The sequence below is a fragment of the Pleurodeles waltl genome, chromosome 9 (genome assembly GCF_031143425.1).
Source record: "Pleurodeles waltl isolate 20211129_DDA chromosome 9, aPleWal1.hap1.20221129, whole genome shotgun sequence".
Lineage (NCBI taxonomy): Eukaryota > Metazoa > Chordata > Amphibia > Caudata > Salamandridae > Pleurodeles > Pleurodeles waltl.
The window spans coordinates 338,312,651-338,337,729 of NC_090448.1; the positions used below are offsets into that span (position 1 = coordinate 338,312,651).

A 25,079-nucleotide genomic window follows, 5' to 3' on the forward strand; every position below is an offset into this window, starting at 1 on the left:
AAGAGTGAATATTATGTGAGTTATGTAAGGTACTCGATGACAGGCTTTTGACTGTGAAAAAACATTTCTGAGAGGAATGAATTATGTTTGTGGTAGAACTGCTTATTTAACTTCCCACATAATTGCATAGGAAGCTGCTATAATGGATTAGTCCTTTCGCATTCTTATCATGTGAATAATATGAGTGAAGGGAGTAATAGTAGTCTTAAAAGGACAAAATGTGGTTATGGACAAGTACTGTTGGATTTGTTTGGTGTTTTGATTCCTCCTACTGGCATGGCTTTGAATGATGGGAAAATTAGAAAGCTGTCTACTTTAGTGGATCTCTTAGCGATTAATACTGCTCATGCTTTGCCATGTGTATACAAGAAGCTAACAGCTATGAGTGCAATAGTGATGAAAAATAGGCTTACACTAAATAAACACTCTTCTTGCAAAACAGGGCGGAGTCTCTCGTGTGTTGCAGGTTCAGCAGTGCTGAACATTTATACAGGATAACAGCAAGCTTATTAATAATTACATTGTTAATATGAATATTATTTCGTGTGAGGCAAAGGTTGTTGAGGTACAAGGGCTATGGGAATCAGCTGGTGCATGGATCAGTAAGATTGGAAAGGGTCTTGCAAAGTTTGGTGAATGGTTTGATAATATTGGTGGGAGTGTGCTTCAGAAAATTCTAACTGCACTAATTATTTATTTTTTCTTCGTATAATTAGTTTCATCCTTTTGTTACAATTATTGAGGTAATCTGTTTTAAAATGTAAAAGGGATTGAAATTGTGGGTGTGAAAAGAAGATATCAGCAATGAGAAAGAAAAAGAGAGATGGCGTTGAGTTGGATAACATTAAGGCTCGCCCACATGATAAGATGAAGATTTTGGAAGAAGTGAGATGCAAGACGCAGAAGATAATAGAGATTGCATTGAAATTGTGATGATTACCTTATCATTAAATGCGGTATTTGTGAGAGGTATTTCTAAATTAATAAATAATATTTAGTGTCATAAATGTTTTTCATCCAAACATGTTGCTGTGATATATATTATGTAGATTGGCCTCAATAGGCTCAAACTAGGCCTGACTCCCTCTTGAATTTTAGCGCAGCCATGGTGTGTGTTTGTCTTCATCTCTTGGCAAAAACTGTGCAGATTTCATAGTTGAAGTAAAAGCATGCAGTAGCATCAACCACGAAGAAAGGGAAACCATAAAAATCATTTCATAATGCTAGATTGCTTTTTCTTTTCAAAACTGTACTAAGAAAACAGTTTCTAGACAGGATCATAATTACATCTACCCTGAGGTTATGGTCTATTTCAACATTTCCTTTTAAAATAATAACATTACTTCATGAAATAAATCATTTGATCAGCATCTTTCAAGGTCCAACTGGAGGTTAGACAGTCACAATGTCTACTATTTGCATTGGGTCAGAGTCTTTAGTCAGTCGTATATGAAGCATGCTTGTGGCCAATTTGCCAGTATGGATTTGTGTAGCTTTACAGTCCAGCTTTACAGAGATCTAAACCGAAGGGTACCTCAGCGGCCTCTATCTACTTCGTTTGATTGCTTGTGATATGAATTCAAGAAAGACATTAGGAGAAGATTCAGAAAGTTTATTATCCATCACCCACGTCTCCTCGAAACCGCAAATGTCATGTAAATTCATAAACACCAGCCACTCATCATAGTCATACTTGAGGAAGAAGGCTGGCTTTGTGTTGCCATGCGGTTTCTCGAAGATCTCTAGAGGAAGTTTCCCCAACAAATGTAACTATTTAAAGTGCCTCTTAAAGTCAAAAGCATGTCTTTGTTTTGTGAGTAAGCAGATTTGCACTATCACATCCAGTGACATAAGGTAGATAGGGAATAATTATTATTTTATTTAGTGTATTATTGTTGAATATTGCTGCACATGGATTGGTTGAACCTATGAAACATATTAATCATTTTATATTGACTGTGTGACTGGCTGTGTATTCTATAATTAAAGGACTCATTTTGGAGGGGTTACTTGAGAGTTTGTTCCGACTCTTTGAGAACAGAGCCTTGTCAGTCTGTCTTACCTCCTGCTGCATTTCTCGAAGCCTTATGCTAAATACCTATACTTGATTTACTATGTATTTGACTAACAATTGTATTTGTCCTTGTATAATGAACTTCCATTATTTAATAAACCTTCATGGTCTTTGACTTTTAATTGTCTCAAAAAGGTTTATATAATTGATTAAGTGGATTAATTTGCTGTCTATCTAATTTCCTTACGGGCAGACACATTGCCTCCTATGATCTTTGGTACAAACCCGCCCCTGTGTCAACAGTGAAAAGTTCTGCCAAGCCTGCAACTGGGCCTCTTTCACACAAAATTATGCTACCACTTGAAAACGCCACAAGACTAGATTGCACGCTTACATTATTTCTAAATGCAAACGGTTGCAGTGCTAGGGCCCAAGGTAATACCTCTCAGCATATTTGCCTATAACACAGTGTAGGAGAGCGCCGGAGGAAGCCCAATCATGGCGCTCTCCGAACGCCTCGCCAGATCGACAACCCCGTCGTCATGGAGACGCATCGGGAAGGAGGCGGAAGTCGGCCCCGGAGTTCCGGGTTGCCGAGAGTGAAGAAGGGCACGGCGGGACGAGATGGGACTCCTCCTCAGGACGTAAGACGGACCCCGAGGGAGAGACGGCCGGAAAGCGCGAGACGAGGAGAAACGGAGAGCCAGACGCCCGAGAAGAGACGGAGAGAAGCGTCAACCCGGAATACCCGAGAAGAGAGACGGAAGAAAGGACGGAAGAGCCACCCCGAGAGGAGACGGAGGACGCAACAGCCTGCCACGGCCCAGGAGGGTCGTGGCTGGACAAGGTACGTGCCTTAGTAAAGGGCCACAGCAGAACCCAGGGAAGGGGAAGGGTAGGAGGAGAGGGGAGGACTGAAAGGGGGAGGAAAGGGGAGGAAGGGAGACAGGGTGACTACCTCTAAGGGGAGAGCGCCTGAAGCGGGGCAAGTTCCCTGGGCACCCTAACAATAACGTATGCTGCCTGACACTAGGAAAGAAACCCATTCACCTCCCCACTAAAAAGGATAGAGTAACCCTTCCGTCACTCCCCCCCCCCCTTTTCTTAGTTCACCTCCTCTCCCATACCCCCACACAGAACCAAAACCGTGCTTACCCTCCCCACTTACCGGCTGCCACCTTGTTTTTGTTCTTCCGAGGAAACCTGCCGCCAAGATACCGGAACACGCCACCTGGAAGGAAAAGGAAGGGAAAGGAATAAGCAACCCACCTGAGACGGATAGAGACCAGAGAGGGAGAAAAGGAAAGGAAAACAGAACCCAGAACCACCGGTTACTCACAGACTGTTCTAAGTTATTCTCCCCCTTATCTACCGCCAAGAACAATAAAAAGCACGTAAACCCCTATAAAGGGTAGTTAACCTCAGTGTTTGTGTCCTCTATCACCCCTACACCACACCCATCGCCTACAGTGGTGTCAGAAGTGGGATCTGGACAGATACGGGATAATGGAGGACAAGTCCAGCATGGAAGAAATGATTAAGCAGTTGGCCGAAGGGCAGCGCCATCTCCAGCTAGTCTGGGAAGCCCAGCAACGAGAGGCCAAAGAGGATAGGGAGGCCCTACAGTCGGCATTGAAAAGCCAGGCCACCATTATGGCCAATAATCAGCTTGTTCATGAGACTGCCATACAAAAGCTGACCGACACTATAGCCGCAAGTAAGGTGCATCCCAATGTGCCCAGTTCAGTCCTACAAAAATACCAAGAAGGAGAAGACCCTGACTCGTTTTTTACGAACTTTGAGAGAGTCGCTTCCAGTGCTCAATGGCCGGCAGAGAGGTGGGGTCAGTATATAGCTCCCCTCCTGACAGGAACCCTCCAATCCTCTTATCAGGCCGCAAACCCAGGAGGTGTCACCCCGTATGCCGAGATAAAGAAGAGTATTTTGGAACGAGTCGGACATGATGTCGAATACTATAGAACTAGGTTCCGGAAAGTAAGATGGGGACCCCATGAAGACCCTCGGACATACTATTACCGGGTGAAGGATCTAGGGTTGAAGTGGCTGGGACCACTAGGAGCGGAACGTGAGGACATAATTAAGGCGATTATTCTGGAGCAGTATCTAGATTCCCTACCGCCCCATACCCGACACTGGATCCGACAACACCCCAATATAGATACTGAGACAGCGGTTGATCTAGCTTGTGCTTATCACAGATCAGGAGAGGGTAAACCACAACCCGTCCGCCCCATGGGGAAACCACCAATAACCCCTACTCAATTCCACACACGACGAGCAACCGAAGAGACCGGCCTACCTAGAAACCCGGAGAGAAGCCCGATGCAGCAACCCCAATGTTTTAACTGTGGGGAGTGGGGCCATATCGCTCGTGGATGTCCCAGAAAGCAGGAGGGTATAGAGCCAATGGAGATAGGCATGACTAGAGGCAGAGTCTTATGCCTAGGAAAGAGTAGTGTGTCCTTTAAGTACCCCCTGATGGTCAACAGAAAACTTGCTATGGCCTTAATTGACTCCGGGTGTAGTCAGTCAGTAGTCCGACGTAGTCTGATTCACCAGATACCACCCCCTGAGGACCAATGGGTTACGATATGCTGTGTTCATGGAGATCGAGCCCAGTATCCGCTTCTCAACATAGACATAGGCTGGGACGGACATATAGACAGTCTGCCTGTGGGGCTCATGGACAACCTAATAGAGGAATGTGTAATAGGAACGGACTATCAAAGGTTCGACGACCTCTTAGACAGAAAAACCCAGTGGACAACTGGTGGGGTGACGCGCCATTCCGAGATGATGCTATACCTAGCCATCCCACTAGACGGAAGCTAACACGAAAGGAGAGGAGAACGGAGAAACAGAGATACGCCTGGCAACAGGACCAACAAAACAAAGAAGGGGTCATGGCCCTCCTAGACGCAGCCCCCACATCGTTTAGAATGAGTCAACACGAGGATCCCACCTTAAAACATGCTTGGAAAAATGCTAAAACCGCCTCAACTGGAGAGGTAGGTCCTTACTTCTTGACCTCAAAAGATCTGTTATATAGGGTCACCACCAAAACAAATGGGGAGAAAAGACAGCTCGTCGTTCCCGAATCCTACCGAACCCAGATACTCTTCCTAGCCCACAACCAACCAGGGGGAGGACATTGTGGCAGGGAAAAAACAGAAGAATACTTACTCAGGCGGTTTTACTGGCCGGGAGTATATGCCCATATCAGAAGGTACTGCGCTCAATGTCCTAAGTGCCAACTTGTGGAGCCAGGAACCCTCCGTAAAGCACCGTTGCAACCCCTACCTCTGATTGATATACCATTCAAACGGGTCGGTATGGACATAGTTGGTCCTCTGTTACCGTCTAGTAAAGGGCATACCCACATTCTCGTGCTCGTAGACTACGCAAGTAGGTACCCCGAGGCCATTCCCCTTTCCAGCACCACTACGAAAAACGTAGCACAAGCTATGATATCTTTCTTTTCCCGGGTAGGGTTTCCCGAAGAAGTCCTTACGGACCAGGGAACCCCATTCATCTCAGGACTGATGAAACAAATCTGTACATCCCTAGGGGTTCAACAGATAAAAACATCTGTCTACCATCCCCAAACGGATGGATTGGTCGAACGGTATAATCGCACCATAAAAACCCTTTTAAGGAAAGTGGTGAATGAGACAGGTAAGGACTGGGATCAGAAGCTTCCCCTAGTATTGTACGCGATAAGGACACATGAACAATCCTCCACTGGGCATAGCCCGTTTGAACTGGTATTTGGGAGACAACCAAGAAACCTTCTAGATATGGCAGTGGAACTCTGGGAGGAGGAGGAGAACGAAGAACGTCCTATCCTAGACTATGTCCATAAGCTAAAAACCCAACTCCAATCAGTATGGGAGGACGTAAGGCAGCATCTAACAGAAGCCCAAAATAACCAAAAGACTTACTATGACCAGGGTACCAAACTCAGGATCTTACAACCCAATGACAAAGTGTTAATCCTCAGGCCCACCTCAGAGCACAAATTAATTGCCAAATGGCAGGGACCATACAAAATCATAAAAAGAGTTACCCCGTTACCTATTTATTAGAATTAAGAGATAATCCAAGGCGAACCCAGATTTACCACATTAACCTATTAAAGAAATGGGAAGAACCCGCTAGCAATAACTTAGCATTAGCGAGGGGATGTCTGATCACGCCAACTCAACCTTTAGGGTTGGAATTGTGCCCCACCTCACTGTATGACCCTCAACAGCTCCCCAAAATCAGTGAGTCCCTTTCCGAGATAGAGACCCGACAAATGACGGAGTTAGTCCACCGTCATGCCTATTTTTTTTCTGAACTACCGGGGAAAACAGCACTGGTCCAGCATCACATTAGAACCCCGGAAGGAAAAGTAGTACGACAACGACCTTATCGAATTCCCAAGGCAAGGAAAACCCTCATAGAAGAGGAAGTCGATAAAATGTTGCGTTTAGGAGTTATTGAAACCTCTACCAGCCCATGGTGTTCTCCGATTGTCATAGTGCCGAAGCCGGATGGCTCTATCCGCTTCTGCATTGACTTCCGGAAGCTCAATGAGATATCCCTTTTTGATACATACCCCATTCCTCGGGTAGATGAAGTCTTGGAGAAGATAGGGCAAGCCCGATATATGACTACTATTGATCTGACAAAGGGGTATTGGCAGATCCCCTTAGCACCCTCGGACAAGGAAAAAACGGCGTTCGTATCCCCTTCAGGCCTGTATCAATTCACGGTGCTCCCTTTCGGGCTTCATGGTGCCCCAGCAACGTTCCAACGACTAATGGATCAACTACTAAGACCCTACCATGATTTTACAGCCGCATATCTTGATGATATTGTTATTTTTAGTTCTACCTGGTCTACCCACCTCCTTCACCTGGATAAAGTGTTCTCCGCACTATCCGCGGCCGGGTTTACCGCCAACCCAAAAAAATGTGTACTAGGGCAGACCCAGATAGCCTACCTAGGTTACGTTATTGGGAATGGGCTCTTGAGTCCCCAAAAGGATAAAGTAGCCACCATTCGACATATTCCCCTCCCTACCACAAAGAAGGAACTTCGCTCCTTTCTGGGGCTAGTTGGATACTATCGAAGGTTCATCCCTCAATACTCTACTATCACAGCCCCCCTTACGGACCTCCTAAAAAAACAATATCCGACGGTCCTACCTCCTTTTTCCCCCTCCCAACTTCAGGGATTCCAGTGGCTCAAGGAAGCCCTTACAACCGAACCAGTATTGCGTTGTCCCGATTTTGCCAGGCCCTTCCATCTTTTTACGGACGCATCCAATGTCGGGTTAGGGGCCGTGTTGGCACAACCTGACCGCCAGGGACATGAACATCCAATAGTCTACATCAGTAGGAAGCTATTACCTAGGGAAACGAACTACCCCACTATAGAAAAGGAATGTTTGGCCATTAAATGGGCAATCGAATGTTTGCAGTATTACCTCCTGGGACGCCCATTCATCCTCTTCACCGATCATGCGCCTTTGACATGGTTGGCTTCCCATAAAGACACCAATTCCAGAGTACTCCGCTGGTTCCTTGAACTGCAACCCTTTACTTTTCAGATCCGCCATATCCCTGGGGCTCGCCAATGTCCCGCAGACTTCCTCTCCCGCTGCCCTGACTCCTCGGGCCTATACCAGTCCCGATCGTGGGAAGGGGTGTGTAGGAGAGCGCCGGAGGAAGCCCAATCATGGCGCTCTCCGAACGCCTCGCCAGATCGACAACCCCGTCGTCATGGAGACGCATCGGGAAGGAGGCGGAAGTCGGCCCCGGAGTTCCGGGTTGCCGAGAGTGAAGAAGGGCACGGCGGGACGAGATGGGACTCCTCCTCAGGACGTAAGACGGACCCCGAGGGAGAGACGGCCGGAAAGCGCGAGACGAGGAGAAACGGAGAGCCAGACGCCCGAGAAGAGACGGAGAGAAGCGTCAACCCGGAATACCCGAGAAGAGAGACGGAAGAAAGGACGGAAGAGCCACCCCGAGAGGAGACGGAGGACGCAACAGCCTGCCACGGCCCAGGAGGGTCGTGGCTGGACAAGGTACGTGCCTTAGTAAAGGGCCACAGCAGAACCCAGGGAAGGGGAAGGGTAGGAGGAGAGGGGAGGACTGAAAGGGGGAGGAAAGGGGAGGAAGGGAGACAGGGTGACTACCTCTAAGGGGAGAGCGCCTGAAGCGGGGCAAGTTCCCTGGGCACCCTAACAACCACGTATGCTGCCTGACACTAGGAAAGAAACCCATTCACCTCCCCACTAAAAAGGATAGAGTAACCCTTCCGTCACTCCCCCCCCCCCTTTTCTTAGTTCACCTCCTCTCCCATACCCCCACACAGAACCAAAACCGTGCTTACCCTCCCCACTTACCGGCTGCCACCTTGTTTTTGTTCTTCCGAGGAAACCTGCCGCCAAGATACCGGAACACGCCACCTGGAAGGAAAAGGAAGGGAAAGGAATAAGCAACCCACCTGAGACGGATAGAGACCAGAGAGGGAGAAAAGGAAAGGAAAACAGAACCCAGAACCACCGGTTACTCACAGACTGTTCTAAGTTATTCTCCCCCTTATCTACCGCCAAGAACAATAAAAAGCACGTAAACCCCTATAAAGGGTAGTTAACCTCAGTGTTTGTGTCCTCTATCACCCCTACACCACACCCATCGCCTACACACAGGGAATAGACTCATCTGTGTGGAGAAATTGTACACCTATGCCTAACCCAGGTGTGTGCCCTGTGTGAGGTGAAGCAGGGCCAGTGCTAGGCATGGACAGCATTAACAGCTGCCCAAGGCCCCATGCTCAGTCCACCAACATGGGGCTTGTGCCAGTGTTTCCCCTGACCTGGGCGTTGCACCTATTGTGCAGCACTGCAAAGCCCAGGGGAGGGGCAGCTCTCCCCTGGGCCTAGCAGGCATGTATAGAATAGGGTAAAGGGATTGCATCACTGGACCATGGCTGCGAGGCCCATCTGCATTTGACAGGTTTGGCTTGCAATTGGGGATCCTGTCCCCCTGTCCACACAAATGTACCATATTATGCCCATTGTCTCACATTGTGGTGCCATAAGACTTTTAACTCTTTCAAAGGACAAGCAACTCTCACACTTTCGGTCCTTTATCAGCTGCGAAAGAGATGCTGATTGGGGGCATACAGGGGTGCGTTGCAAAACAGGGGGTCCTGCATCATGCAGGTTCAGGAGAACCTTCAGCTATTATGATGCAAGCAGCCTTGAGTGAGGGAATGAAACCCATTTTTTGCAATTGTATATAGCATAAACATGATGAAGGTATTGGAGCACTTTACATGCGGACTGGTTTCATTACACAAGGACACATTCCTTTTTTAGGCACTGGGAGATTAATGATTGGCCAGAATCGCAGAATTGTGAGCAGATGGAGAGACTCAAACCTGGTTCCCTATTTTCAAAGTCAGCAGCTCTGGCCTTAATGCCACACCCTCTCCCCTCAAGACCTGTCTGGGGATGACGCATTTGGAGTCTATTTCTTACATTAGGCCTGTTGCAATGTGCCAGATCAGTAGAAGAGGCACAGGGTGAGTATTATTTGCCCAAGATCAAACATTTGGTTAAATTAGTGGACCTAGGACTGGAGTGCACTATTACCTTATAAAAAAGGCTATATATTTACCACTGTAATGCATTTAGGTGATTACGTCATGGGACTAGGCACCTCTCTCCTCCCACCTAATATTCAGTCCCTTTTTAAATCATGCTGATTAGCAGTTTTTACATTGAATCTAAATACTTCCAATCTTGCTAAAAGGTGAGGCACAGAGCAATAAGTTCAGAAAAGTGATTGTTCAGGAACACACATACTGTGGCCAAATAGGAGGGCAGGATTAAAAACCATGTTTCCCAGTTTTACGTTTCCAACTAGTCCACTAGACCACAACTGCAGTGTCAGTGATTCTGATTGCAAGGCGAAGAGGCTGCCCCTCCCGGGGAATTGTCACTCTGTTAGGGCTCCTTCCAGCTTTACAAAATAGTGTGTATTTCCATCATAAAGCTGAGATTAGATGTCAAATATCCTAGTTCCATGGCTAAAATATGCCCACTGGAGTAGGTCTTGCACAGTGGGTAATCACTGGACAGTATGTGTGGTAGGTACTGATATTTACCACTAGTGCTTCAAAGCTTAAGACTATTTCATTCTATTTGGATACCAGAGTTCAATTTCAAAACCTCTCTCTCAAAATGTGCAATAGAGAGCAGTCATGGTTTACTCCAGGAAGTGTTAGACAGATAAGAACGCAAATATAGTATGACGAGTGATCACTCTTGATAAACTCAAGCTCCAGCTGAGTTATATTTTAACATGGTCTGTTTTAGAAGGGGGACTTGAAATGAAGTCTCAAGAATCTGCTATAGGAATCATAGCTCCTCTGCTACCTAACAAACATCTTCTGATGTCTCCACGGGTGCCGTGTTGTTTCCAAAGGTACAAATTGTCCTGTGAAGTGATAAAGGAAAATTGACCACCCTTCGAGGTCCTCTCAGCGACGGCCGGGGGCCAAGACTGTGAGGCCAAGACAAGGAGACTATCCTCCCCTGGGCCTTGCAGCACCAGATCATAGATCTGAGGCCCAGGGCAGTGGGGCCACATCCCATGGCCTTGCAGCACTAGATCATAGCTGTGAGGCCCAGGGTATGGGACCACACTCCATGGACCACGCAGATCTGGATCATGCTGAGGTGGTCCGGGGAGGGAACACACTTCTTTTGGGCTTGCAGCGCTACCCCATTATTGCAAGGCCCATGGAAGAGGGCTCCCCTATTCTGGGTCTCCTCTCCTGGGCTTCAAAGACTTGACCATGTTTGACAGGCTTAGGGGAGTGGAGGCCGCTACTGTACACCTTGTAGCATTGAAAGGCCTTGAGGAGGGATCCTCTCCCCTGGGTCTCGCAGCCATGGTCCAGTGCTACGGGGGCCATGGAAAGTGGGCTCCCTTCCCTAATCCTCTAAGTGCTATACCATTACTGAGAGGCCCAGGTAGAGGGAGGGGTACCCACATGGGCCCATGCCCCAAACCGAATTGAAATTGTGGACCATCGATGTATCATGGCTGTGTGCATGGGTCTATGTCAGCAGGACAGCCATCAGTAGTGCAGCAGGTACAGTGGCACTGGGTTCAGAGGTATTAAATGCCCAATGCTCCCAAATTATGGCTTTATTTTTCTGTGCAGCCAGTGGGCGCTTTACCTTTGCACCAGAGCCCATGGCATCATCACTGTGCTACTTGCCTCTCTTTCATAAGTCTTACTGCCATATTCCAAAGCTGTGAGGGCCGGGAGAGGCCCTACCTCCCGTGGGCCTTGCAGCCATGGTTGGACACTCTGGGAAAGAGGCCCCTGTCCATGAGCTTAGCAGTGCTGAACATTGGCTCTGATGCCCACCCAGGAGCGGCGAAAGGGGCTTTCTCATGGGGTACAGCTATCAATAGTGCAGCATATGCAGTGGCACCAGGGTTCTTGGGTGTTAAGGACCCAATTAACCCAAATTTGGCTGTGTTTTACTGTTCGTAAACAAAACTATGTCTCACCAGGAATTAATTCATATACCTTTACAAATATGCTAATATAGATAATGGCAAGGCATTAATGCGAACACAATGACTACACTTTTATGACTCCAGTAGTGATTTAGAGTTTGGCAGGTGGGGCTACTCCCAACAAAAACATGACAGATATCCTGTCTGCCGTATTACGTTTCCATTATAACCTATGAAAATTGTTATATGGCGGATGGGATATCCCTCAAGTTTGTGATGGAGTAAACCATCCGCCAAACTTTAAATCAGGCCCTTTATCTCCAATAAGTTAAACATATGCATATAACTGACAAAGCATATAAAACGTGCATATAATAAATAGTCACAAACCAAAAACAACTGTGCAGGGTGTTGCAAAATGTAGAAACACACAGAAGTGAATATATTGTAGATTGGATACAAAAATTTACTTGCAAGTGACTTAGGACAGAGTGTAATGGGATGAAAGCCCCAAAATGAACTCAGTGATTTTTGGTAACCTCCATATAAACATCTTGCCTGATTTGGAAGTGGACTGACCACCAGGTTCGTACTCAACGGTATAAAACTGTATTCTGTTTGTGTAAACCTTTACTCAACTGCCCAAAGTAGTATGGGCTCTTGGAGGTAAACCTGTTCACCCTTATGAAAGTGGGTGGTCACGTGACTTTTTTTTTTTTTTTACAGTCCCTCACTGCCAGGTAAATCCTAGTTGCCCTAACAACATGGAAGAAACGTCTAATTGTGTGTGTGTGGGGGGGAGGGGTCATTCGTTTTTTTTATTTTTCACGAACAACCTTTCAGTTTAGGAGTTTGTTTCTGAATTCCTTAATTGACAGGAACCAGCATGGCAGGGATTCCTGACAATCTGTAGAGATAGATACAGGCTAGTGGAGAGCTCAAAATTTGGTGAGTGGTATAAAGGTAGCATAGTGGACATAAAGTCCTCCACCACCCTGTCTGCCTGTACTTTGACTGCCAATCCCTAAAGAAGGCCCTAAATAGAATCAGTGCCTTCCGCACAGATATAGAAACGGATTCCTAGGTGTTGTAGAAAGATAAATTAAAAAGCAGTGGGGGCAGGATTCACCCACTGGGACACCGCAGCTCAATTGTTTTGGTGGGAATGTAAAGGAGGTAACTGCTGACAGTCTGATGAAAATGATGGAATCTGTTTAATCTGTCTGATGACTTGGCAGGCCAGTCCAATTCACCTAGGCTTTTTCAAGGTAGAAGGATTTATAGCATTAAATGCTGTTGACAGGTCTAAAGGTACCAATACCGCGTCATCTCCATTGTCTACCAGACATTGATGCACACCCAAAACCATTAGGATCACCAGTTCTGTACTGTGCCTGGTCCAGAATTTGACTAAGAGGCTATCCAAAGATTGTCTTTTTCGAAAAATTGCTAGAGTTATTTGAAAAAAAAAACTTTTCCAAAAATGTGCTAATGAATGGTAAAAAAAAAAATAGGCCGAACATTGTCATTAACTTAAGAGGGTTTTTCAAATGGATTTCACAGTGGCATTTTTCAATGCAATGGTGAAAATATCTTGTCATGATGAACAGTTATACAAGCCCAGCAGTTGAGTTTTGAGAAAATTGAAAATAAGTTTCGTGCATTTAGATGGGCATAAGCCTGCTGGGTGAAATCCTGTAACAGCAGAAACAAGATCAGCTCCATTAATTGGAGTGAAAGAGTTTAAAGTAAACACAGTTGGGATGTTGTGAGTGGTTATAGAAAAGTTATCTGGTGTAGGAATATTTTTCTGCCTCGATGTGGTTACATATTAGTTTATTCTTGTTGAATAAGAATTAAGCAAGATTACCACATAGATGTTTAGAGTGTTGTAAATGAGGGTCCTGAAGGAGATAGTAGTTCTGACACAAAATGGAATAATTATTTGGACAGGGTCAAAGCTTGGGAGATACGATCAGAGAAGTAGCTTTTTTGGCTTTTATATTTGAAATTAATAAGTGGCAATTAGGTAGATACTGTTAGAAATGAGGTTTCTGGTTGGCTGGGGTATACAACTAAGCCGGGCAGAACCCACCACTCTAATGAGGGCGAGGGAGTCACGCACCCAAAATAGCCCTTGCTCACCCCCTTGGTATCTTGGCATGACCAGTCAGGCTTATATCAGAAGTTATGCGTAAAGCGTTTGCACAACACACGTAACACAATAAATAACCACAAAAGAAGCACAATAACAAGTTATAGAAAAATAAACTATATTGCATTAAACACCATTAGACAAAACATGACATGTATCAGTAATAGAAACACAAAAGGATGATGGACGTAGTGTTGAAACTTTTCAAACACTCACCACCAGTCACAGATCTGAGTTTAATCCATCGCTCTTTTGCTCACCATGCCACCCCAGTTTGGATCCAGCCATATGCAAATCAGTCTTGACTCTATTCCCATGGGAACAGTCCAGCCCGAACTACAAGGCTAGGTCCTCCCTGGACCGGAAGCAAGCATCCTGGGGCCAGTTTCTGGGTATCACCCTTCATCAGCCAGGCTCCCTTGATTCCAGTGGCAGTGAGCAAGGGACACACGTCTGGGCATACCCTTTCTACTTATGGCAACTTTAGCAACACAAAAGGATGATGGACGGAGTGTTGAAACTCTAGGTTTAATCCATTGTTCTTTTGCTCACCATGCCACCCTAGTTTGGATCCAGCCATATGCAAATCAGTCTAGACCCTAATCCTCTTTTGTGTTGCTAATCTATCGGTAATTCCCTGCTACACAAACAGCTGTCAAACCATTACACAGGTTACTGGTACTCTGCGAAAATAAGCAGTAGTCAGGTAAACATATAGGTTACTGGTATTCTACAACACAAGCCGTAGTCAGGTTACCATGGTCACCAAAAATGCACATTTCAGAATAAACGCATGATCCTGAACAGCAAAATATCAGCAGGAACGTGCAAAAAAGGAAATATTCCCATCAGGCACCTATCATAGTAGACACATTGTCATGAGTGAGTGCCAAGACGTCATCAGTAATGCATAATATATGGAGTACATTTCATGAAAACATTGACCCAACAACCACCTTCAACACGAAGGCTGCCGCACATCTGCACTTGCTTCAGAGGATTTACGCTAAACAGACACGCCTGAGTTCAACTATAGGAGCTCCTTTGTGCCTACTGCGCATAATACCTTAATTCCTCCGCTACAGGACGCAACCTCCATTGAAGTCTCTATCCTGTCCTGCACGGTAAACTGAAAGCTGAGCCCCCGTGATGAGGGGAACTCCACTGAAAGGGGTGGGGAGACGGCCTCACCTCCTTTGTTGGTGTGGAGACCTCAATAGGTCCCCTCGCATGTGAAAACAAAAGAAAGTCACCGGGACCATTACAGGCTCACAAGAGGAGGCCTCCCTTGGCCCTCCCCACCATCCGGATCCCAAGCCCTGCAGCCACTCTCTCCCCTGATACCTAGGGCCCTCTAGAAGATCCGTGCCACCCTTTCCACATGGGTGTTGCTCTCTCTGGTTATGGTGGTGCGGCACTCCATGAGTGGGGGCCTACCACGCCATCCCTCCTTCAGAGGCCAACAGGCAAGAAAGAGGAGCGCTCAGTCCACACTCCTCCTGGACAGATGTAGCGCTCTACAGCACCCACTCCCAGGGCTGCCAAGCTAGGAAGAGGAACGCTCTGTTCGGGTGCAACTCTCTTCATGCGCTGCACCAGCGAAAGAGATGGTGTTTTCCCTGCACTGTGTGACAAAATAAGGAAGAAAGTAATATTCCCCTGCAGGCGATATAGGTGGAAATGGACTGAGTCCCTAAAGTGCCTACCAGGCAGAAGAGAAAAGTTGCAGTGGTCACACCCAGGGCCTAACGGTCCAGCAGGGCTCTGAGGGGGCAGGGGCCAGTCAGCAAGCCCCTGGAGAACAGTGGGTGGGGGGGATGAAGCAGTAGGGCCCAGGCAAGCAGACCAGCACAGAGGTCCTGATGTGCAAAGAGTGGCAGTCCTTTTTAGTGACCTAGCAGGTCACAGGTCAGCACAACAGCATAGAAGTCCCAAGGCGGTCCCTGGAGAGTCCTTCCAACAGGATCTTTTGTCCAGTTCCTTAATCCATCAGTGTCTCAAGAAAGGGGGAAGATGCCCTGTACTTGTGCTCATTTTACCACTGGTAGGCAATGGCCTAGGGTCCTGTGGCCTCACCTCATTTATGGCTTGCTGAGCATATATCTCTCGACCTAACAGATCCCCGGATAGCCCATATGGGATACATGTAACTCTCCTGCTTTATAATCCTGCGCCTATAGGAGAGTCACACATGCTTCTCCAGGCTATCCCATAAGGAGTAGACCTGACTCAGTGCTTTACCCCACTCCCAGATCGTGCAGGAGGGCTAACTCCAATGCAACCAATTTGTCTTCCTGTTTTGTCAAATCTCTCTCTAGAGTCTGATGGATATGTCGCGTAGGCCCTCATTATTCTAATGAGACTACTGGATTTGGGCGGCAGAATCACTAGCACTGTGGGGGACTGAGTCTGAACCCAATACAGGTGACACCTGTCGGTCTAATTCGGGTTTTGCTCCGGCTAGCTAGCAGTGCCCCATCTCTACCCAAGAGCAGGGACAATTGGGCAGCTGAGCGCATGACACAATTGATTCCTCAGGGAAATCATGGTCACTCAGATCACATCCGTTTCTTTCAGTTACATTAGTCTCACATATGCAAGGACAATCAGAGGCAGTATTTATTTCAATAAAATTTTAATGAAGCAACTGCATCTTAGATAATAAAGCATATCCTGCAATAACTAGGACGATGAAGCATGACAGGATTAAAATAGTGACAGGAAGAGTAAAGCATAAAAATACCTCTACCATATTGTCACTAGAATCATTAAAATAATTCCTAACTAGGCTATTTTAGAGCACAGCATGTTAAGCTCAGGTTCTGCCCTTCAGGTTCCCCTGGGAAGACATCATCCCTCATACTGAGCCAGAGGCCTGTAGACTACATAAGCAGCTGTAACAAAGTACTCTGCAATCAGCATACAGTTGTGGCCATCTGGCTGGAATCTCCCTCTAACATGTATGGGACAGAGAAGTGCGTTTATTATAAAACAGCTGATGTTCTGAGAAAATGTCCCTACGTAAGAATGTGTATGTTTATGTGAACACTAGAGACAAAGCGTTACCACATTTACTGGCAACCTATCTTACGTCAGCCTTGAGAAAAGCACAGAGTGAAAGAAAGCTCTGGTTTAAGAATGCAGTGCAGACCTAGGCAAAGAACAGCTAGATAGAGAGAAATAAAACAAGACCGCAAATGTGGCTATTGTTAAAATATTAAACAAAGCTGAATAAAATATATCTAGGTTAATGTGCACAGCAGCAGGCCTAGTTTGCTAAAATAACGTATATGGAGCTATAACTAAAATTACTACACAACAGATACTTGTGGTGGTAGTCATACACACTCCCCTGATCACCACCTTCCTGTGTCCTATTTCACCGCTATACACAACCTACTCTCCCAATTATGAGCAAAGTAATCTGTTATAGCTTGGGCAATCACATTGGAGGCCAGGTCTGTTAGAGCCTCTGCCCTCATCTGCCACATTGGCACCCGGGATCTGCGTCTAGCCAAGGATTAAGTCAGTAGCAGGGGCGAACAGTCGGAAAGACACCTAGGCAAGTATGCCCTATCAGTCACTCTCAGCGCTACATTCATTTGTATCAGGAAATAATCATCTCTTCTGTACGTGTCAGCTGCTGGTGTATAAAAGGAACATGTACATGTCTGTGGGTGTTGGGCATGCCATATATCTACTAAACCCATACCTGCCATCACCTGCTTAACAGCTTCAGTCATATTTAGTTTAGTGCCATGTGGGATATCTGTCTATATCTCCATTTAGAACACAGTTAAAGTCGCCATCTATTACAGTCTCAGTGGGCAAGTATCCCCATGCTGCCATTACCACCTCCTGAAAGTAGTCCACAGTATTCGCGCTAGGTGCATAAGTGTTAATGAGGCAGATTTCGTGAGTGTCCAGGGTCCCATGCAGTATGACATACCTCCGCTCTGGGTCCACACACACCTGCGCCTTCTGGAGCGGGATCCTGGGGGCTTTCCATAGGAGGCTCCAGAATCCAGAATAAGATGTGACATACATCTGTCTTCTCTATTTTTTTCGTAGACTCCAAATGCAATCTCCCCACATGTGAGTGTTCTGTAGAATCGCAATTGAAACCCCATATATTTTTAAGTAGGCATGCATTCTGTAATGTTTTTCTGGTCTATTTAGCCCCCTTATGTTCCACGTGTAGTACTTGTATCTACTTCCTGTGTTCTGCATAACTATGGGCAGGAATCATCAGGGCCCTCCCATTTGGCCGTGCTTTCTATCATATAATACTATAGTGCCATCTGGCATGAGGTGCACCCCCAAAATACATCAACAGGCTGCGACATTCCCCTAAACAACCCCGCTGACCCCCCTCCTCCCCTAGGTAGAATATACAGGACTTCTTTTGGCACCACCATCATACTGAAATCTGAGCCTAGCAGGGAACATTCAGCTGGACTATATAGTTCGATCTCTCTGTTTTATCCTAACAGGCAGCCAGTTCTCGTGTAGAGTCTGAACCCTGTGGGTGTAGTAGGCATTTAGGAATGTTTATGTGACCTCATATCTAGGGCAGCTATGTGGACATACACGCTGTACTATAATGTCCCGGTCATTGTAATTAATGAGCCAGGCTATTATCGCTCTGGGTGGTGCCCTGGGAGTTGCTGCCAGTGCCCTGTACGTCCTTTCAACCTCAAACAAGCATTTGCAATGCAATGGGTCTCGCATTTGCTTGAGTTACAGCTATTGGTGTTGTAAATGTATAACTGCACTTTTCCTGCCACATAAATTGGTCAACCCTGACTCATAATTCCAGTGGCCCTGCATATAACTAAAGCACTTACATTTACCTTCTACTATCTGCAGCAACAAATAAAAATGTTGCCATTTAGCATCCTAATTTAAATTTGCCTTGGTAATTCCAATAGAATACCACTTCCACCATCCCACCATCAGAGTTGCTGTCTGCCTAACAGAATTCCCCCCCAGAAAAGACATAAGACAGCAATTGAGGAGAAACAAGAGAAATAAACTAGAAGGGCCACCCAAACATTTCAAGAGTGTTCAAACAGCCATGGAGTAATAAGGATGTTCAGTTGGCTTGAATCATGATCATTGTAATAAGGAGAGATTAATAAAACACATACAATTATCATATAAACGCAATAAAAACCTTTATCAGAAATAAACTTTTGGCATTAGCCCAGTATGTTCAGAACAGCCCCTTTAGGACACCACAATGAAAATAGCGTTTGTAAGAAACAAGGCTATGTCACCATATAGTTAGCCTCTAGAGCAGTGGTTCCCAACCTGTGGGCCGGGGACCCCTGGGGGTCCGCGAAGCCTCCTCAGGGGGTCCGCAAATGCTTAAAAATTTTAATAATATTAGGTCCCAGCTATCAGTAATGACTAAGTGGGGGTCCCTGGGTTCCAATAATGATTGAGTGGGGGTCCCCGGGCTCCAGTATTGATAAAATGGGGGTCCACAGAAGTCAAAAGGTTGGGAACCACTGCTCTAGAGGGCATCACCACATGAAAAGAAAATGGCAGAAAGTGTAACCGTATATTTAGCCTCTAGAGGGGATTGTGCATTACACATTTTTAGGGCTAGCAGGCCTATTGCAATGAAGACAAATTTTAAATCTATTCCTTATGTGACAGATTGCAAATTACTTTAGCATGTTATATACTAATAATATGGTGATGGTCAATCAGGGAATGACAAATATCTTTGCACTTCGATTGGACCTATAACTACAGCAATACTACATGACTGCTTAAAACATTAAAAATAATGTTTTACCCCAGCAGACTTCTGTATGAGAGTGTCCGAGCATTTCCTCATGATCTGCAAACTATCACACAAATTCTAGATCTTAAAACAAACGTTAGACTTGTATTTTAAATAGCTTCTGGAGCATGCTCGTTTGGGGAACCTACACTTTATTTCCACGAAGAGCTTGTTCTTGAAGAAGCCTGATGAACCCATACTATTGACACCAGAAAAACTGAAAAACATGGAAATGTATTTTTTAATTTTTACAATTTACCAAAACTGAGACAGCGAGATACCAACTTTTACACTTTACCCAAAACCAAAATTCACCGATAACACTCAAATCTGAATTTCCCTTCCTATTTACACCCCATTCGTCATTGCGAGAACAGTCAGCAAACAACATTGATAACACTTATTTTATATAGCATAGAGCACTGAGTGACCTGCTGTTTCTAGATGCTGAAACAAATCACTCGTGCCAGATTTAATGGTATTCAATTTACCAACCGAGCAAGGATGGAAGCTGGAGGTGGACAGGCTGGGATAGGAACTTGTGACCTGCACATGGCCACATGTTTCTCAAAATACATAATACGTTAAGAAGGAATGGAAAAGGGAAAAACTGCACGATACAAACCAAATGCGTGTGACAAAACACAGTGGTTCCAAGTGCTGCGCAAATGTCGATGAAGAGACTCAGCTGCCTAAAATATGCATGTTTACTTAGAAAATACTTGAAAAATATTACTCACTACATGTTTTTACATGGTTTACGATATGTAGTATCCTTTCAAGTAATTCACCGAAAAAACTGAGTAAAATATTCTGCAACCAACAAAAACCGCAACAATGAGTGAAATCAGAGCACTGTTTTGTGTTCAGATGGAGCTGTCCATAGCGACAACATCATCTCTGGGACAGAACTTCATCAACGCAGAACTTTGACGCAATATGTACCTCCCGGAAACCCCAGCACACGCTGCTCGGACTGTTAGAGCGACTCTTGTTATGAACTCTAAAGCACACACAGGCGCAAACAAATCTAGAGAAAAGCAGAGCACTTCCTGTCACGGTGATTCATCACCTGCAACTCGCTTTTGGACACAGGGCCTAAACGAAGAGCCATGTGCTTTAAGTCGAGAGTCTCAAAAGCAAATAACTTTCTCAAGATGCTGCTTGAGAGCCGTTTCTGCATCTGTTTGCTGGCAAACCACCCAGATGATATTCACACAAGAACAATAAATGTGTTTCTGTGAAATTTATCATGGAGCTGTCACTAAACCTTTAAATAACATCAACATTTGTCTGAAGAAATAACCTGTTGGGCTTGTTCTCATCCAGCGACTGTGTCCTACTGTTTTAAAATCCAAGCATAATTCCCCTGAGAGGATTTATTTATTTATAAATATATTGCCTGGCAGCGCAAACTCCACCTAAACAAGGTTTTATAGCGCTCTACAATGAAAAATAAAAGCAGCGGTCTGGAGTATCCAGAATCCAATTTAATGGGATTAACATTCTCTTTCCGCCTCCAAGACCTCTTCCCTCAAACAACAACGAGCTGACAGCCTCCATGTGTGCGTAACCAACACACCCGAGGAAACAGAAGTTAGCTCGCCGTGAAAAGTATTGGCAAAAGTGCAATTATCTATGTATCCGGCAAAAGTGCAATTATCCTTGGAACGGGCAAAAGTGCAAATATGCATGTAACAGTGTCGATGTCATGAAAAGTGCTCGACTACTGCCCAGCGAGATTGCGCTGCCTATGAAGTAAAGAGGGAAAAGTAGTCCAGAAATCATATGGAAAACACGGAGCCTCATATGTTTTCAGTAGTTGGTTGGTGCACTTGAGGTGGGCTAAGCAACGGAAAAGGCAGGGCGTATGCATGCCTTTCACTAATGAAATCAAGCAAAATTTAAAAGGCAAGCCCACAAACCAACCAAACTAATGGGCGTGACATGGGTGTGGTTAAAATCCCACAGAGAGATTACAACAGGAACAGAGCGTTTTTGCGCGCTCAACCCTAAAACCGCAGTGAGTCACTGGAGTTTGAGTGTGTTCACAATCCAATCTTCTAGGAAAAGCTCAGGTAAGCACACCAGGTGTATGTTTTTCAGCCTAGGTCACCACCCATTGTCCTCAAGACATCCTGCATGTAAGTAGCACTGCACTTAAGTCCAGCCACCCTAGCCCTCAGCGACTTAACCTCCTGTTTTAAAACATTAACATAATCTTCTACAGCTGTAGTTTGGTCAGCTACTTTTCGTAGATCCATACGTAAATGATTAATTTCAAAAGCAATCAAGTCCATCTTTCCCGCCAGGGCAACTCGGGACCCCTGAATAGATGCCAGAAGCTCCTCTGCAGTGGGAGTCAGACCCTGGGCCTCAGAATGTTGCTCATGTCAATGTTCCAGTGTTGGTACCTCAGGTCGTGTGACCATGTACTGGTCAATGTTGTTCGACTGTGTTACTCTGCCCTTTCTACTCTCCCATTATGGCAGTACAGTTAAAGTCTGGGATGTCCGATGCCATCAGACCCCTAGCTTCAGACTCATGGCCATGGCAGCCGTCACAGCAGCCCATTAGTCCTTTGCATCCGCACCGGCCCCCCCTTTAATGGTCTCAGACGCAGTTCTGGGTCTTGGCCATGCATCTGTCTCTCACTCCCTCTAGTCCCAGTGCCCAGGCCTGGCAGTGCACTGACTCGCAGCACTGCAGGGGTGTATCCATGGCTCTAGGACCTATCTCAACTCACCTTGGTGTCTTGGTACCCACTTGTGCCTCAGTGGTCCCCACTGTCTCTTCTTTCCGGTCAACAGCGGGTGCCCCTCCACACTCCCCGGTTCTCTCCCATCAGGGGTCCAGTGTGGCGTGCTGTCTGAGCGCTGCTCCTTTCTGGGTGTAGGTGTCTATGCTGCTCTCACAGACTGCTCACCTGCAATACTGCACCAGCTGGGGTCACCTGCCATCTCCTCTATGTCCAGGAACTGCCGTCACACACTCTGTCTTTCTGAGGAGGCCTCCAGGCACCACGCCTGTAAGTCCAGGCCCCTCCATCCAGTGACCCTCCTCGCCCGGGGGTCCCACTTCTAGTGGCCCTGATGTCTCCAAAGAAGACCCTTGTCCCCTTACCTCCTTTGACATGCCTGCCGCGAAGGAGAGGCCCTGTGCCTATAGTAGCGCTGCCATCTTGGCGCTGGCCTCTGCACTTTTAGGGGCAACCCATCCGGCCCAGCCACTGCACCTGCCAGGGGTAGTCACCCCCCAAGGATGCAGGGGGCTTCTCTGCTTTAGGGTCCACTCTCCTCATGGGCCCCTGGTCTGCCACCAAAGGCGTGCCTCGGACTGCACCTGGCCTTGCCCCTCACCAGTCTTGGACCCTCAGGCACAGCACATACAAGCCTATCCTCACGGCCTCTCCAGCTTCCCTATCAAAAGGATGCCTCAGTTTGCCCGTCGTGGGCCCCACATGTCTTCCAGGCGGCAGTGGTACTGCCGTAGAGACCTCCACTAGGTGTATCACACAGTATAACCACAGTATTTTTCAGCGGAAGCAGCTGGAAGTCACATCTAAACGGCCATCTTGTCAGGCCACGACCCTCATTGGTTTGTTGTGATTGTCAACAAACAACCTCTTTTATACTCGACCCCAACAAGAGGATTCAGAGAACGCTTCCAATGGGGGAACAATTGTGGAGCAGCTTCCAATCAAGGTAAGTCTTGCCCCTTCTTCCCATGTTTCCTCCACAAATTGGATTTTTGTCACCAACGATGCATGAGTTCTTCAGCCTGTCCAAGGTTTTCAATTGGAGTTTCATGAAACCCCAGTTCTAACCGTTGGACCTCATCAACTCCAGTTTTCTGCTCACAAAACTTCCTTCATTGATCAATAATTAGCAACTCTCCTACAAAAGTGAGCCATAGCACCTTCTCAACAATATCCTTCAGAGTTGCTCAACAACATCTTCCTTATAGACAAGAAGGGCGGTGGCTTTTGCCTTCTCATCAATCTCAGTAAGTTCAACTCCTGGATCCTTTATCATCATTTTAAAATGGAAGAGATTGATTTGCAAAGAGTTCTGTTGAGAGAGGGTGACTACATGGTCCACTGTAAGAAAGTAGACCTAAACCGCCCCCTGCTTACCTCATATCGATTCACAAGTCCACTCTGCAGGCTCCCGATCCCATCAACAGTCCTACAATAATGAGAAAGAAAAGATTAAAACAGAACGCAAAAAAATGACAAAAACTAACAAACGACTACCATATTCTCGGACAAAAGGATAGAGTTATGTCAAATCTAGACCAATCGCAAGAGAGAGAAAAAAGAGAAAAGGACATCACGGCAACCAGAAAGGGAGATGAAGTGGACAGCGTGAAAGAGGAAGGAGCTAGGCAGCAAGACATAATGTGGAGAAGACCCGTTTGAAATGGACATGAAGGAAGAGACCACCAGCTCAGACAAAGTGTCTGACATGTGGTGCGAACCGTGGTACACTCCCCTGGTGAACGCTGAGGAGCTGCTGCAACTCAGGAGAGATGCGACATAGAGGGTGAGTCTTGGAGGGAAGGGTCTGTGTATGATTGGGGAGGTGGGGTGATCACAGTGCGGGTTGCTGTCATTGAAGACTTTGGGTTGATACTTCACCATTATTATTTTCTATTCTTTGTGTGTTTTGTGTGTGGAAAGTACTATTTCCCCAATAAAAAAAGCCACCAGGATGAACTTAAGGGTTATAGACCGGCTTGTGGGGAATACGGACACATGGTATTTCTGACCCTGCAGAGGGAGTAGACCCTAAAGAAAACACCTGGTGAGGTTAATCGGTCACATATCTCAAACCCTGTAAACCACTCTAAAAAAGGAAAAGTGGGAACAGAGAGTGGCCCGGTGAATAGAGACCATTAGCCTGAAACATTAGTTTTGTTTCTTTTCTTTCCCTCTCTTGATATTTATTATTTGCATGTTGGCTTTTGCTTTGCCTCACGAAGGGGCCCCTACCCTACCCTAGAGAACACACAACGGGTGTGGTGATGGATTGGCGTAATTCTCTGTCCAGTTCTCATACTTACCGCTATTTCTCTTTCCTTGAGAATCCGGGGTGGTGCCATCCTGACAGAAGACCCTGTGAAACCAAAAGAAGAACGATTATGATCAGTGGAACCAACATCAACTGTCCTCCCATACATGTCTCCTGACAATAAAAATACTAATAAACATCACCATTCTGAAGCTTTTCTGGCCTCCGCGTTTATCTATCTGCCCAGCCCTCCCACCTGTGGTGTCAGAAGTGGGATCTGGTGATATGGAGGCTGTGGTCCACAGGATGGCGGAGAGTCAAGAAAAATTAGAGAAGGCCAAGGAGAAATTCCTAACTGTAGCAGCAGAGGACAGAGAGACCCTCAATAAGGACTTGAACGGCCAAACCCAGTCCCAGGATTCTACCATTGTTAACTTGCTGTCAACTGCCCTACCATACTTGTCTCCTGACAGTAATAATACTAACAAATATCACCATTCTGAAGCTTTTCTGGCCTCTGCATTTATATATCCGCCCAGCCCTCCCACAG

The 25,079-nt window shown here is 46.1% G+C and overlaps 1 long non-coding RNA gene across 1 annotated transcript; it reads right to left on the bottom strand.

Moving 5' to 3' along the window:
* Positions 1 to 8,427: 8,427 nt before the first annotated feature.
* On the bottom strand, positions 8,428 to 24,635 carry LOC138258621 (uncharacterized). Its single transcript, XR_011198460.1, has 3 exons — positions 24,582 to 24,635; positions 23,653 to 23,704; positions 8,428 to 8,492 (listed from the first exon to the last, which is right to left on the bottom strand). It is a non-coding gene; the product is annotated as an uncharacterized lncRNA (long non-coding RNA).
* Between the last annotated feature and the right edge of the window lie 444 nt (positions 24,636 to 25,079).